Genomic DNA, 14941 nt, shown 5'->3' with positions numbered 1-14941 from the left:
GGCCTGGGTCCCCCACACCCTCATTTTGGTCTTTCCACGCTAACAGCGCAAGGTGGCTCACAGATCGTTGAAACGACTCCAACCTGCGCATCTCTGTGCCTTTGCTCACGGTTCTGCTCTACCCAGAACCCTCACCTCCCCCCACCCCCAGGCCAACTGCTACTCAGGTCTCTTCATGAAGCCTGCCATGATCCCTGCCTGGTCATCCCCACCACTAGGTGGCATATGTGACCCGCCCCCCCACCCTGGACACGCCTATTTTATTGTACTGACCACATTCTATGACATGTATTGGCTTCACGGGCTTTCCCCCCACTAGATAGTGAGGTCCTTTGGGCAGAAACAATGTCTTACCTCTGTCACTGGATCTCTACCTTTGAGCCCCAGGCCCGGCACACAGTAGGCATTCAATAAATGTTTGTTGGGTGAAGGGATGAGTCAATGAATGAGCGATCATCTTCTCCCTGCGCTTGAAACCCAAATGTCCTTTAGAAGACTGAAAACTAAGTTTGAAACCAGTCTATCACTCTCTCCCTCCAACCTCTTGGTGGGTGCATATTTTGTGCCTTTTTCTCCTCGTACCCTGTCTTGTTTCTCTCTTATTCCCCTTTGTCACTTTAATGGCATGCCAGCTCCTGGAAGCCTGGCAATAGTGCTGCAAGAAGAAAGTATCAGCTGCCCGAGAAGGCCCGGGGCAGCTGCAGGTACCAGGAGGCATAAGGAGATTCCTGAAATCTATTCCTAGGGACTCAAAGTGTGTGCCAGGAGACAATGTTTTCTATTTCAAGTAAACCCAGGAAAGCCTGGCATGCAAGTATGGTGCCACATCAGGAATGTTGTATTCCATTCTGGACCCCTCCTCACTCATGCTGGAAATGGGCAAATAGCAGTTAGAGGGCCATCTAACAGGATTAGTACGGAGGGGCCTTGGACTTTACGTGGAAGTTTGGAATAAGTGACCTCAACATTCTCTGCCCTTGCAGTGGCAGGTCTCGATCCCTGAATGCAATTTGGGGAAACTGCCATGAGGTTTCTGGGGGGCTATGACTCAGACCCTATTATCTCTTCCTCTTTCCCTTCCTTCCCCAGTAAGGGGGACTGGGAAGGCTCTAGACTCCAGTGTATCTCTTCTCCTGGCCCTGCCTTAGGGAAGGGTAGGCATTCCTCCTTGCATTCTCACAAGGTCCAACAAGTGAAAATTAGAATTACAGAGAAAAACAGTTACCTAAACGTAAATGACCAGACATATCCACCCCTCGGTCCTACAGATACATACACACAACATATGTGACCCCTCCCTGGTTGCTCAAGGCAGTGTGGGCAGCAGCAGGCTTGAAGGCGATGTTTTCAATGCCTTTGGCACCAGCACCTCCCTGGACCTTTGCTTGGATGTACGTAGTTGCATGCCAGGCCTAGGACTTTCCTGCATCTTCCATGGCCTACCTGCCAGTTTGAATGTTGGCAGCAGCCCAGAGCCCTCACCGGGCCAAGCAGCGGAAGAGGAAAATGATGAGTACTGCATGAGAAAGTCACTCTCAGAGGCCTCTCAGGACGATTTGAGAGAAACTTGAGGGGTTGGAGCCCCACAGGGCAGCTGGGGGCAGGGCCAGAGAAACATTATTTTATTGTTTTTGTTATACTTCTAACCCCCAGTGTAGTGGGTAGTTTCCCCACGAAGTTTTGTTGCATTCAGGATGACTAGACTAAGATGACTCCTGAGTCATGGGAGTTGGGGAGTAAAGAGGAATGACAATTCGGGGCTCATGAAGGCACCCTGAATAGGGGGGGTGGCAGCACAAGCCTGCTGGGTCAATGCAGGGTCTCAGTGGAGTGTCCGGCAGACTGGGAGAGCCGAGAGGAAATTGCTGCTTGACAACAGTGAAGGGAGAGATGACAATGATGGGGACAAGACAGGCATATCCCGTTTTTGTGCAATTATCCAGTGACTGGCAGGGAAGGTTTTCCAGGCCCACGTGGACCCAGGAAATGGGGCATCTGAGTACTTTGCCAGGCCTGGGGGGCGGGCGGACAGGTTCTTTGTGCGGTAGGGCAATGGGATGCAATGCCGCTGCTTGTCACAGCCCTGCCTAAAGAAGGGCACAGGCTCTGCTTGAGTCTGGAGTCTCATCCCATATCTCGCCCATTTCTACCACCGCCACCCACCTTCCCAGGTCCCACACAGCTCATGGGATGGATCTTTAAAAATCAAGAAGCAAAACAAAACTGGAAACTTGCACAGAGCAGAAAGAGACCGATCTCCAAAGCACACAAATACTATTACTATCCCCAGCTCCCAAACCTTCCCCACACCAGCCTTCCTGGCCTCCTAAGGCCAGAGAGAAGTGGGCCCTTTCAGGGTGAAATGATCTCTAAATGCCAAGGGGTACTTTGCATAGGATCACAGAGGACTTGCAAGGGTCCATGTGAAACACAGGCAGTGGATGGATTCAACAGCATGGACTACAGCCAGACCCACCCAAACTGCTTCTTGCTGAAGGCCAGTTACCCAGCCGCAGGGGATTAATTACAAAGAGCTCCTGCAGGATATGCAAGGAGGGAGAACAGGGTGGGAGGGAAAGTTGGAGGAGCAGCCAGTCACCTCCATTTTCTCTCTCCAGGAGCCACACTGGGTGGAGAGAAACCATCCAGGACAAGGAGGGCCCCTGTGGCCTAGGGGAGGTATTTGAAAGGTCCCTGTGATGGGTCAGCCCCCTCCTCCCTCCACCAGGCCTTTGCCCTTAGCTGCTTCTAAAAGGATGGGACTTAGGGGACAAGAGAGGGAGACACTACCTTGTCTTTCCTTGACACTTCCTTGTCTTTTCCTTGTCTTTTACCTATCCTGGATGGCCTAACCTGTTTTCTAATAATTAGGGAATTTTCTGACTTTCCCTTGTGATATTACAGACAGCCCCTAACCTGAGTGCTAACTCTCACTGCTCTACATAGAAGACGGAGGTGCTGCTGATATTCAGGATCAGTCTTTACAAGGCGTCACTGTTGCTTGAGCCTTACTAATTTAGCGCATTAGTACAGACAGCCCCTAACCTGAGTGCTAACTCTCACTGCTCTACGTAGAAGACGGAGGTGCTGCTGATATTCAGGATCAGTCTTTACAAGGCGTCACTATTGCTTGAGCCTTACTAATTCAACGCATTAGCTGAGTCACAGGGAAAGGGGAGCTTGGAAGGAGGTCTCCACTGCAGATGGCGCCCCTGTGGTTTGTTGCTCATCTTCCAGTCGAAGGAGAGGAACGGTCCCCTGACTCTGGAGTGAGTATCCTGGCCTTAAGAAACTCATCCAAGCGACTCTGGGGAGAGATGAGGGGCCCTGGCCCATCTGGTGCCATTGATGACAGAGAGGAGGGAGCCACCCCGCCCCCACGCCCCCCCACTCCACCCCCCACCCCATTCCCTCCACTATGGTGTAGTTTTTTGTTTGGATTAGAAGCTTCAGGTCAGGGAAGTGCCAACAAGAAGAATGTGAGAACTGGAGCCAACCCAGTCCTGTCTTGATTTTATATCCCAGCACTTCACCCCCTGCTGTTGGCTGTGACCTTGGAGAAGTCACTAAAGTTGGCTGGCACATAGGGTGCACCCCCCCCCCATAGGAAATAGGAGTTGTATTTTCGCTATTACAAACAATGGAGACTGTCAAGCTTGAACTTCTAGATGGGTCAGACAAGCCAGTAACTGCTGAAAGTCTCTTCAGTTTCTTTTAGGGTTAAAACATAAATAAAAAGGAAACTTACTCTCTGAAGAAAAAGACTCGTCTACAGTGGTCCAATACTGGGTTGTATATTTTTCCACTGGAAATTATATTCGTATATTCTTCTGTATAGGTAACAGCATAAGATAAAAATAATAACAGGAGAATAGAAATATTTAATATTAGATATTAAGTACATTATTTAAATATTTAATAAAATCATTAATTGTGTGCATGCCTAGTACTGGTAAAGGGCTTCATATACAGTAGTTCTGGGGTATTCTAACCCAGAAAATTCTAACCTCTTGATTTTTTTTTAACTTTCTTGTAAGAGGCCACTTTTGGCTTTGTTCTAATCACCTGTAGGACATCTTCTGGGTCTCCTCTCAGAAAAGACCCAGAAGCCTGGGCTCAGAGATATAGAAATGGGGGAGATCCCCACCACCATAAGCACTGAACGTTGTTTTTGTTTAACTAGGATTTACACTGCACACTTTCCTGCTTTATTTTTCTGCCAATTCTCTACAATAAACCACCCCCCAGGGAGGAACAGGGGACATGAGACCTGCTTTGTAACTTTAGTAAAGTTTCCCCTCTGTGTGAGCCTTCCTCTTCCCTACCCATAAACAAAATTGTCACCTCCCCTTCAACAGATGGGAGCTGACCGTGCAGAGGTACAAAACCTGACATATTGCTTGTGCATGACATAGAACTTAGTTCTGACTGACTGAACCCCTCCGCCCTCACGCTAGCTTAAGATATACTGACTCGAAGCCAAGCACTTTCAGTGTCTGGCCTTGATCTCCAAAGATCCCCTGGTCAGAGTCAAGTGCACTTCACACACGTTTTCAGACATCGATGGATGAGTTGTTTTGTCTTGAGCACATGGTCAAGCCCTTGGAGGAGCCGGTCCCACGAAACCTCCTCTTCAGTCCGAGCAAACTTTTCTTCCCCTTGAGGAGCACAGCACAGGGGCAGCTGCCAGAATCCTGGGAGAAAGCTTCCCAGAGCTAGTCAGTGGGATTCCACGCCTCTGCCTACTTCCTTCTCCAAGGCCTTCCCTCACCTCTTCAGCTCAGTTCCCTTTGGGTCCTTTTTATGGCCTCAAGCCACCTCTTCTTGCTTTAGACTGTTTCTGAAATCATTTTCAGAAACTTCTCACCATGCAGAGAGCCTGGCCCTTCCCAAGCCTGAGGCTGCCTTTAGCTTCCTGACTTGTGCTCTGGACAGGGTGGGGTAATCTATGCGGGGACCCCCTTTCCCCTTTCTCTCATTGTCCAGTAGGTTTGGTTCACTCCCCCTCAACCCCACAGCATGACAGCTGCGATATCTCCCTTTGTCCAGTCCCTTGCGGAATCCACGCCCCAAGTGGGAAGCAGAGCCTCTTCCCAGATACACTTGGCAGGCATCTTCTCTCTCAGTCTTGTCACTAACCTCTTTCCTTCTTTCACTTTTCCTCTGCCAGGGGTAGCTTTTTTTTCCAGAATGAATGAATTCCTTAGCCTTCTTGTTTCCAGAAGACATTTTTGCCTGTATCCTGTATCTTTTTCTCTTTTACCAGTTTTCCTTCTGTTGGTATCCCCCAAGGATTCAGACATTTGAGAAAACACAAAGCCAGGGAAATGCTAGGCTGTTTCTCCTTTCCACCCAATCACATCCTTCTCTTGCTTGAATTGGGGCAGGGGGAAGGGGTTGCACAGGAGGCAGACTGAGGAAAAGAAAAAGGAAAATTTAAGGAGAGGGAAAAGATGTTTATACTGCACAATAATCCTCCAGCCTCACTCATCTATGCAGTCAACATTTTGTGATAAATTCCTTTCTTCTAGGAGCTCCTCAGAGGTCTGGGGAGGAGACGGGGAGAGCGGAGGGTGGGGGAGGTGCGGCGCTTCCGCATTCCTCTCCTTGATGCACAGATGCCTATTTTCTGGGATAAGCCATTCCTCGTGTTGGCCAGAAATTGGTCCTGGATTCCAGATGGCACAGTGCTGAGCTAGTAAAGGAGTGGGCATAGAATACGTGTTTGGACGCCTAGAGGGTAGCCAGGCCTGGACGGGTCTGAAGTCTAGTTCTGTTTGGCCTGGAGCTGACTAGATCTCTCTCTCCCCACAGAGGACCCCCAATTCTGTTCCCACCTCACCCCCTCCTCTTTGCCTGAGGGAGGGTGCGAACTCTGCTCAGCCCCACTCTCCCACCTGCCAAGGCAGGAAGGTGGATAGAAAGCAGGAGCTCAGCTGAGGGTGTTCCTTGCCTCTAATTACAGGAAATCACCTCCCCCCACCCTTCCTCAAAAGAGATTGTCCAGTCCAAGGCACTGCACAGATACAAAGTATTTCTAGAATAGGACTCTTCCACAAATCAGGGAGAAAACTGATCTTCTTTTCCTGCCTAAGAAATAAGAGGATGCAGGTTAGAACCAAGAAGAAGAATCACTTATGCCAGAAAAAAAAGTTCAAGTATGCAAGAAATGGTGAAGCTCTTTATTTCCTGTAAATCAACATAATTTCAGTTTCAAGACCCATCCTACCAGGAATGTGGGAAATTCTACTTTGGGTGATGGTTCAGGCTGGGGTCCCTGGGGCCCTGCACCTGCCCACAGTGCCCCTGCCTCTTCTGGCAGCGCTGCCCTAGGGCTCCTCTGCTGAAACTCATCATGCCATCCCCTCTCTTCAGAAAGCTGCACACAGGCCTCCTCCTGTGTGGGACCCCAGACTTCTCTCTGCTCTGTCCCCAACCTAAGGAGATCTCTTTTCACTCGAGGAAGCCTCTTTCTCATCCGTGAGCTCCAAGTCACTATGCTTCCTGTCAAATGAAATCCTCCTGTGGGCCTGGCTTTTGAAACAAAGAGACAGGCATCCTCTTGCCATTATATTCCTCCCTTGAGGAAATGAAGCCAGAACCTGGGATCTGCTTGATGTGAGACAAGACGGGGGAGAAAACACGAGGAGGGGGAGAGAAGCTAATAGACTGTATGTCCCTCAGTCACACTTGCTTTCAGAAGGAGTTACAATTCCTGTTGTAATCAGTGACTGATAGAGCTCATCTTCTGTTCGTCTTTTAAGTTTGGCTGCGAGTTTGTGCTTTATTTCAGTCATTTTAAAGCATTCCTCCCTTAACAGAAATTGTCTTAAAACAAAGCAATCCCAAGTGAGGATTTATCTGTGGTGTCCTCAAGACAAATGGCTTGATCTTAAATATATGACGCAGAATTATGCTTTGGAGCCATTCACATTCCCCTGCTCCCTCACCAGTCCTACCACACCTTTAAGATGCTGCCTCTTACTGGAAGCCTGTTTTGACTCCCATGGTCCACGCTGGGAGTCAATTCCTTGTACTTTTGAACCAAATCACATATAGTCCTGTTGTTCTTCTTCCTCCAATCAGAATGCAAGATTTTACCTCCCAGAGCATATTGCAGAGGGCTGCCTAACTCTACAATGTGCTATCCTTGAGGGCAGGGACCATGGCTTTGCCAATCCCCCACCACTCTCCCAGGGCCTCACACAGAATAGGGCTTCATAAATGGTTGTGAAATGAATGGGTAGATGGATGGAGTGATTGTACAGTCTTAACCAATTACCATCACCATGAGCTATTTCTCCTTTTTTTTCCCCCTCAACAATAATTCAGTGGAGAAATTGTTTCAGATTCATATCCACTCATGGAAATAATGGAATGGTCCAGTACTTTTCTTCTTTCTATGGAATTAGACAATGAAAGAACAGAGTGTTCTTTAAGGCATAGATTAATATTCTACATAAAATATTGAAATGTAGAGCCATAAATTACGCTAGCATTATATTTCTATTTCTTACATTTGCAACTAATGTTGTTGATTTCAGAATGTTAGAGTTCTGTAAGCTTCTTCATTTCAAAACAAATTTACATCTTACTGAGGTCTTATAGTTGTTCTTTGCCTCAGGTGTTTGCAAATAATTCAAAAGAGCCATTGATGTAGGCAGTTTATAGATAACAACGCAGACTACAATATTGGTGAATATTTTAATGTTATGCTCCAAGTGAGGAAAAATCTTTATTTATCCTGAATGAGTCCAAGTAATAAACAGTGACCTTTAAAATTCACTTAATAAACCTGACTCTTTCAAATAGTTTGTCTGATCGCACGCCCAGTTATGCGAGCAGGGCAGGATAGGTTGCAGGGAGACCGAAGGAAAAACCTGGAGACAGCATACGAGATATAAGGTTTATCGGGACTTATGTACCAGAAGTGTCCAGGGGTGGCCGGCTGGACAGAGTTACCACTACTACAAGAAGAGAGGGGGTTGCTCATATAGGCAGAGCAACAAAGGCTACATGCTTGCCATCTGTCCCAACTGTCCCTGCAAGACCAGCGTTCCAAGGACCAGTAGAGCACATGAGAGGACTCTGCACTCCTTCAAGACGTGATATTCTTTGAGATAATGGATCCAGGCTGGCTGGGCCCTGGATTGTTACAAGCACTGGATGGTTGGTGCCCTGCCTGGAAGGGGGCCAGAAGAACACATGGTTGCTATAGGGCACGTAGGCTAGTGCCCCTACAAGGTGATATGAGACGTTAAATTTTTTTTCTTTTTTATAGTTTTGGATTCTTATAATGCGTTTTTAAATTTATTTCTAAGAACAAGTCATCAAAAATTTGAAATACTTCCCATAAAGACAGTGGACGGATGTTGACTTATGTGCCACCTCGAATTCATACAGCCATGTACACACTAACATTTAAAAACTGAAATAGTTTTGTGTTAAAGGTGTTTGCACCATTCTGGTTCCTGTGGTTGATGTAAGTTCATAGAAGTGACCAGGCGCAAGTTGCCATTGGGGTCAGTATTCTGTCTCCAGAAATCTTCCAAGATACTTTCCATGTGCCTGGACTGCTACCCTTTGCCCTGGTCTCTGTGAGGGATCAGAATTTGCCACCCCAAAATGTGTCTCTTTGGCTTGATTGCTTTTTAAGAGCAAAAGACTCTGAAAGAAAGTTTGAGCTTCCCCCTAACTGCCTAAAAGAATTTAAGATAGAAGGCCTGTTCCAGGAAGATGTTAATACCATAAGATAACTATAGTATAATATAAACTAGGTGTGATAGGGAGGAACCTAGCAAGAGCCATTTACTCAAAGTCCTCGCCATCTCTCATTGTCTTTACAAGGCATGGTCATTATTTATCAAACATTTGCTTTTCCATCTCCATGTAAATTGCCTTCCTTCCTTTGAAGTCCCAAACCACTACCCCCAATATCCTCCTTTGTCTTTAGCTGAAGATGGTATTTAATGTAGCGGCATCTGCTGTTTTAGCAAGTTACTCACTTTTCTTGGGTTTCTTCCACGTATACATCATTAAACTTTGTTTGATTTTCTCCTGTTATTCTGTCTCATATCGATTCAGTTCTCAGACCAGCTAGAAGGACCTAGAGGGCAGAGGAATAGTTCTTCCTCCCCTACAGCTCCCCTCACTCACTACATCCTTCCAACCTCCCCTCCAGCTCACTCCAAATTTGGGCTGTCTTCCTCTGCTCCTACTCTCTGCAGAAGCTGTTGACTCAACATCATGGTTTTGGATTTGCTATTTATCCAACAAATATTTTTTGAGCTCTCACCATATTCCAGGCACTATGCCAGGCCAATGAAAACAATGAGGGAAAGAGATCTCCTTCTAGGAGCTCTCAACATGAGGAAGATGGATAATTACAAAAATGGAGTGATTGTCGTTACTAGGGGATCCTTGGAAGGCCATCTAATCCAGTCCTGGAGGGAGAGAGAGGCTTCTAGAAAACTGAATCCGATGGCATGGTGGCCAAGAAATAGAGCATCCATGAGACTCCATTGGGATTCTCAGGGCTAACTGGAGAGGAATTTGAGGGGCTGGAGCCCCACAGAGCAGCTGGGCAGGGCCAGAGAAATACTGTTTTATGGCTTTTGCTATGATCTACTCCTATGAGGCTAAGCAGGAGGCCCTTTCCAACAAAAATATTACATCTAGATACTTTGGGGTTCTCCAAGAAATACAAGGACATTTACTACCATTTTGGAAAATTCTTTAATGTTGAACAAAACATATCATATTACGTTGCTTCTGTTCTTTGAGTGACCAATGCTACTCAACTCTAAATGCTGTACCCTTATGAGAGAATGAGAGTGAAAAGGTGAATAATGTCTTAGTATTATTCTGAAAATAGTTCTGACCTCATGGATCCCATGAAAGAATCTCGGGGACCTACAAGGGTTACTGGATCGTGTTTTGAGAACTACTAACCTCAAGTATGGTCTTAAAATGGATTCTGAGAATGCGCCTGGATTAATATGGAAGGAATTCTGTGATTGATGAAGATGTCTGCCTTGGGCACAGGAGTAAGGAGGGTGGCACATTTGCCACATATTTGACATTCCCATAAAGAATAATCTCATATTGCCTACATTCATAGACATTTAAACTGTATCTATAGTAAAAAGATTGATTTTAAAATAAATATTCCCTTATCTATATATCTAACAGAGAGCTATCCTTCAGAATAGTCATCTTTAGAGTGTGGTTATTTCAGCAACTATCACTGTGATTAAAATTTGGGGGTTCTTTATAAATGCAAAATATAAATCAAACTCATTACTCTGTAGGCAAACTTGGTTTTGACCAAGAAGATGCTTAGGAGTTGGATAAATTACTTATTCCACCAGCCTTGGCTCCAAATGACTTCCAATTCCAAGTGAAAAGAATTAAATCTGCCTTGAAGGATGCAAATGTGCTATCAATGAGGATATTACAATTATCCCACCAATAATTTGAATGCCTATATTGTATCAGGTACAGCGCTCAGTGCTGAGAATGGAAATTGAAAGGCATAATTCCTGCCCTAAAGAGTTTATAATCTGTATCAAACAAACAAGAAAAACAGCAGTTAAAATCCAGCCTAGCAAGTGCTATAGTTGAGGGGTGCTCAAGCTGTGTTGAAGGCAGCTAACTGACTCTGAGAGGATGGGGAAGAGTAAGGAAAGATTTCCCAGACGTACATCTTCAGCTCAGTACTGAAGAACTTGAATGAGTCAGGCAGTAGTGGAACGGGGAGGTGACACATAATTGAGGAGGACTTTCAAAAGAAACAGAATATGCAAAAACCTGGAGATAGAAGAAGAAAGCAAGGACCATTTGGGGAGCTTGCAAGCAATTCACAATGGTGGTGGCAGAAGCTGGTGTAGGAAGAGGGAGAAATGCACACAGAGCATGAGAGACCAGTGCTGTTGGGTTTTATCCAGAAGGCCAAGGAGATCCACTGACCAATTAGCATTTTAGAAAGATCACCTTGAGTTCCTACCATACGCCATGCACTGTGCCAGGACCATGAAAACAATAAAAATATGAGCCAGATCTGTCCTTGCCCAGCCCATGACCAGTAGTCACATTGGGTTGGCCTGGGTGAAGTTCTTGGCTTTAACTACTGTGTAGGCCACTTGGCCTTGCTCAGTCCCACAGCCAGGAATTGACCATTGACATCATGGCACACCTCTCTCACAAATAGGAAGAGAGAGACAGTGAGGACAAGTCAGCAAGAACCACATCACTTTTACTGGAAAAGAGCTCAGAGCGTATGTCCCATGCAGAAACAGGATCCAGAGAAAGAAACTTGGGTTTGGAGCTGATTAACTTGGGTTGCAAGTTTCTTATTCTCTCTGAGCCTCAAAATCTTCACCTTCAAAACGAAGAAACCCAACTCGTTTCATTTGGAAGATGAAATGGCATGTTTGTAAACTGCCTAACAGAGTACCTGGTACATAATAGGTCTCAAAAGTGGTCGGCAGTTTATCTCCACTCATTATGACAAGCCCATGGCTGGTGGACGCATAGCAAGGGCAAAACCAGAGCTTGAAATTTTGGCACCCAAGGAGTTGTTCATTTTATATCAGCAGACTTGTCACAATAACCTAAAAATTTAGTGTTTCACCTAGAAATTGTGACATCATGCTGTCCAACCCCCAGCAACATGCGATCAGGATCAGAAAAAAACAGAGAAGTGAAACTACATGTGTAGCAACAAAGCTGGGTTGTTTAAGATTCCTCTTCTTGGGTTGCTGTGGGCTCCTCTGCCTGCAAGACCGTGCATTTTCATAGGCTCTGCCCTGACAAATGCATGTGAGTGAGTGCCCAGCCAGACAAGAAGCCTGCTCCCAGCAGACTGGTGATCTTGAGCGTAGCTCCCGACCCAGCCACTATGAACCAGGCCTGATCCCACAAATGAAAGGAAAACAGGAAAGACATCGGATTGGATCTTCCAGAAGGTCTTTGTTGCAATTTTCTCCATCATTGAAAAAAAAAAATTACATCATCAAATAAAGACAATAGCAGCACAGCTTGTTGAAATGTTACACGCAAATTTGCTTTTGTACTTTTCCTAAGAACATTACGAAATTCCCTCCTCCCCCCACCCCGCATTATTTTCTGTAAAATGCCTTTTTTTTTTTAAAGCACCATGAAATCCTACAGAGAGAAAAATAGGTAAAACACCTCCACACGTGGGTTTATCGTCGTCGTCGCTGGGTCCCCTGCCTGTGACTCTGGGATGGGGAAAGAGGCTGGAGGCTGGCGTGTGGGTTGGTTTGCATATCACTTCTAGGCACCACTGCCCCTCCTCCCTTCAAGCTCAGCGCCCTGATGGAAAAGGAGAGGTTGTCCAGTTATCCTCTGCGGCACAGGTCTGCTCTATCAATGGAGCGGGAGTCTTCTCAAGGATTTTTTTTTTTTTAATGCACACGGTACTATTTGAGATTTTTCATTTAGAACCGAGAACAGAAAGTATATTCCAAACCTCTTAGGCACCTGTGAAAATGATAATCACTTTCAGTAAAATCACAGACTCCTCTTTGATTTCTCCTCAATGTCACTGCGCTGATGTCAGGTGACTTAGGGACTGCCATGGAAGGACTGAGGTTTACGTGGATTTGGGGCGGGTTGGTGAAGTACAAGGACAGAGTGCAGGGCTTTATTTACAGCCAAGTAATCAGCATGCTGTTCCAAAGTTTCCATACGCAGAAGTAACAGCACCCTCGATGCCAAATTAAAGTCACCTTTGTTTCAAAGAGTTACCATTTTTATTTTTTAAGGCTATTACTAACTAGCTCTTACACCATACCACCGAAAGCTCCCCCTGCTCACACAGCCACTGTCTTTGCACACGACTGCATCATAACAGTGAGAAAGAATAACCCCCACTTGAAACATTAGCAGATGCAGAAGGCAGAGACATGAAACGCAATACTGGCTTTTTTTCTCTTTTTTTAGAGAGTCTCTGCTTTCTAATGTTTGTTTGTTTTCCTACAGTTCAGGAACCATGGTACATGTTGGATGGTCTACATTCTTACCCAATCCATGGAGCAAAAACCTGCTCCACCCAAATTCTAGCCACATTCTCACTAATCCTCAAAACCAAGCTTACAAATAGATGAGCAGCATTGACTCAGCCAGGAAATGATACCATCTCAGAGGGAGGCAAAGGGGTGGTTTGCTAATTTCTAGCACAACTAGGACTTTCAACATGGAATGGTCCCCATGGAGCCCAAAGCCGCCATTTCCTGTGTGCGTGTGCATATCTGAGTAAGAGTTATCTGTCTATAGTATACGAATTCATGAAGTAATCAAAGGGAACCTTTGCTACAATTGACTGCAAATAGCAACGGCTTAAAATTGTTTAAATAGTCTTAACACCATGCGAAAAATGCCCACACAGCATGAGCCCTCCGGGTGACACTGTGCTGTAAGGGAGGATGGAGTGAGCCTACAGAGGGCAGGATCCTAATTTGGACACCAAGTACCCAAGCACATCTTGTCTCCATCAACCACCCAGAAAACAAATCCCAAAGGGCAGGAGACTAAGCTCTCATCTCAGCCTAAAATGAGTGGGCCCATTAGGCAATATCCACGAATCCAACTAATAACCTTCTTAATAAACTTGATTAACACATGGACCAGGGCGTGTTTGGTCAAAGAGCTGCAGAACTCAAAGGGACCTTGACGATTGCCTGCATTCAACTGCCATGATGTGCTGATGAGGTAACAGGGATGTAGGCGACAGGACTGAGGTGCCCACGATCATAGGCTGGGACTGGTGGAGCCCAGACAAACAGTCCCAGTCACCTTAGTTGTAGGCCAGAGGCACCCCTACTTACACACACATTAAGACCCTGCCCTAAAAGTGAAAAATTCCTAGAGTCACTATTGGGTTAGGACTGGGTACTGAGCTATAGTCTCTCCCAAGTGTCCCTCGGCTCTCACCAGTAAGCCTCCAGATCTGTTGTGGAAGAAAAATTCAGTACCTAACTTCCAGGTGAAGCAAAAGACACTACCCACTGGAGATTCTGAACACGTGCTCTTTCTGTGTGCAAAATCAAAACGTTCCGGGTTTATGGTGGGGTGGGGAGTGCAGGCTGCAAGGGCAGGGCTGTGCTGACGCGTGTTTAGAATTTGTAGCAACTTTGCCTTATCCACGTGAATTCCCATGCTAGTTGGCCTCATCTTAAAAAGGTAACATTCAAGCAACTTCAGAACAACTGGCCTCCCTCCAGGTCTTAGCTTGTACGCACGGAGAGGACTCCAACCTCTTATTCCCTCTCAGCTTCTTCTTTGGAGAGTACGTTATAGTTTGTCAGACACTTCACCACATATTTAATGGATCAATCTCCATAGAGGGAGGACCCTTCTGTGATTTTATTCATCAGAGCCTTGGCCCCATCTGTACGTGGGGAATGGGTTATATTGGAGATTTTCCCACTTGCAGCCCAGGGCTATTTTCAATCGCTCCAAATTACTGTGATTTGACTTGGTCGGGGAAGCGTCTATGCACTCACCAACACCTGTTCCATTTGGTAGAGTGTGCAGCCTAGTGCTTTGAATTGTTTTATTCCTGCTATATATGTGGAGCTCCTGCAAGATAAGCAAGTAAAGTGCAAAAGAGTGCTTTCAAAGGGCATTTCTAACAATACAGAACGGGTGCCACATACAGCATTCCCCAAACCAAAACCAAAATAATGTCCAGTAAGTGTCTACAAGGGTAACACTTTAGGCCACATTTACGCAAAGACCTCGTACTCTCTTGGCAGTAGAGATTTTCTCCCCACCTCTGTATTCTGTGTCCCTAAAACTAGAAAGACGCACATACACACACACACACACACACACACACACACACACACTCACAAGGGTGCATAACACTGTAGCAAAGTCGAAAGCAGACTTTGGTCAGACAAGCTTTGAACACCAG

This window comes from Ceratotherium simum, chromosome 24, assembly GCF_057802395.1.
Source record: "Ceratotherium simum simum isolate JZ-2026a chromosome 24, ASM5780239v1, whole genome shotgun sequence".
NCBI lineage: Eukaryota > Metazoa > Chordata > Mammalia > Perissodactyla > Rhinocerotidae > Ceratotherium > Ceratotherium simum.
Note: the sequence above shows the minus strand (reverse complement) of the source record.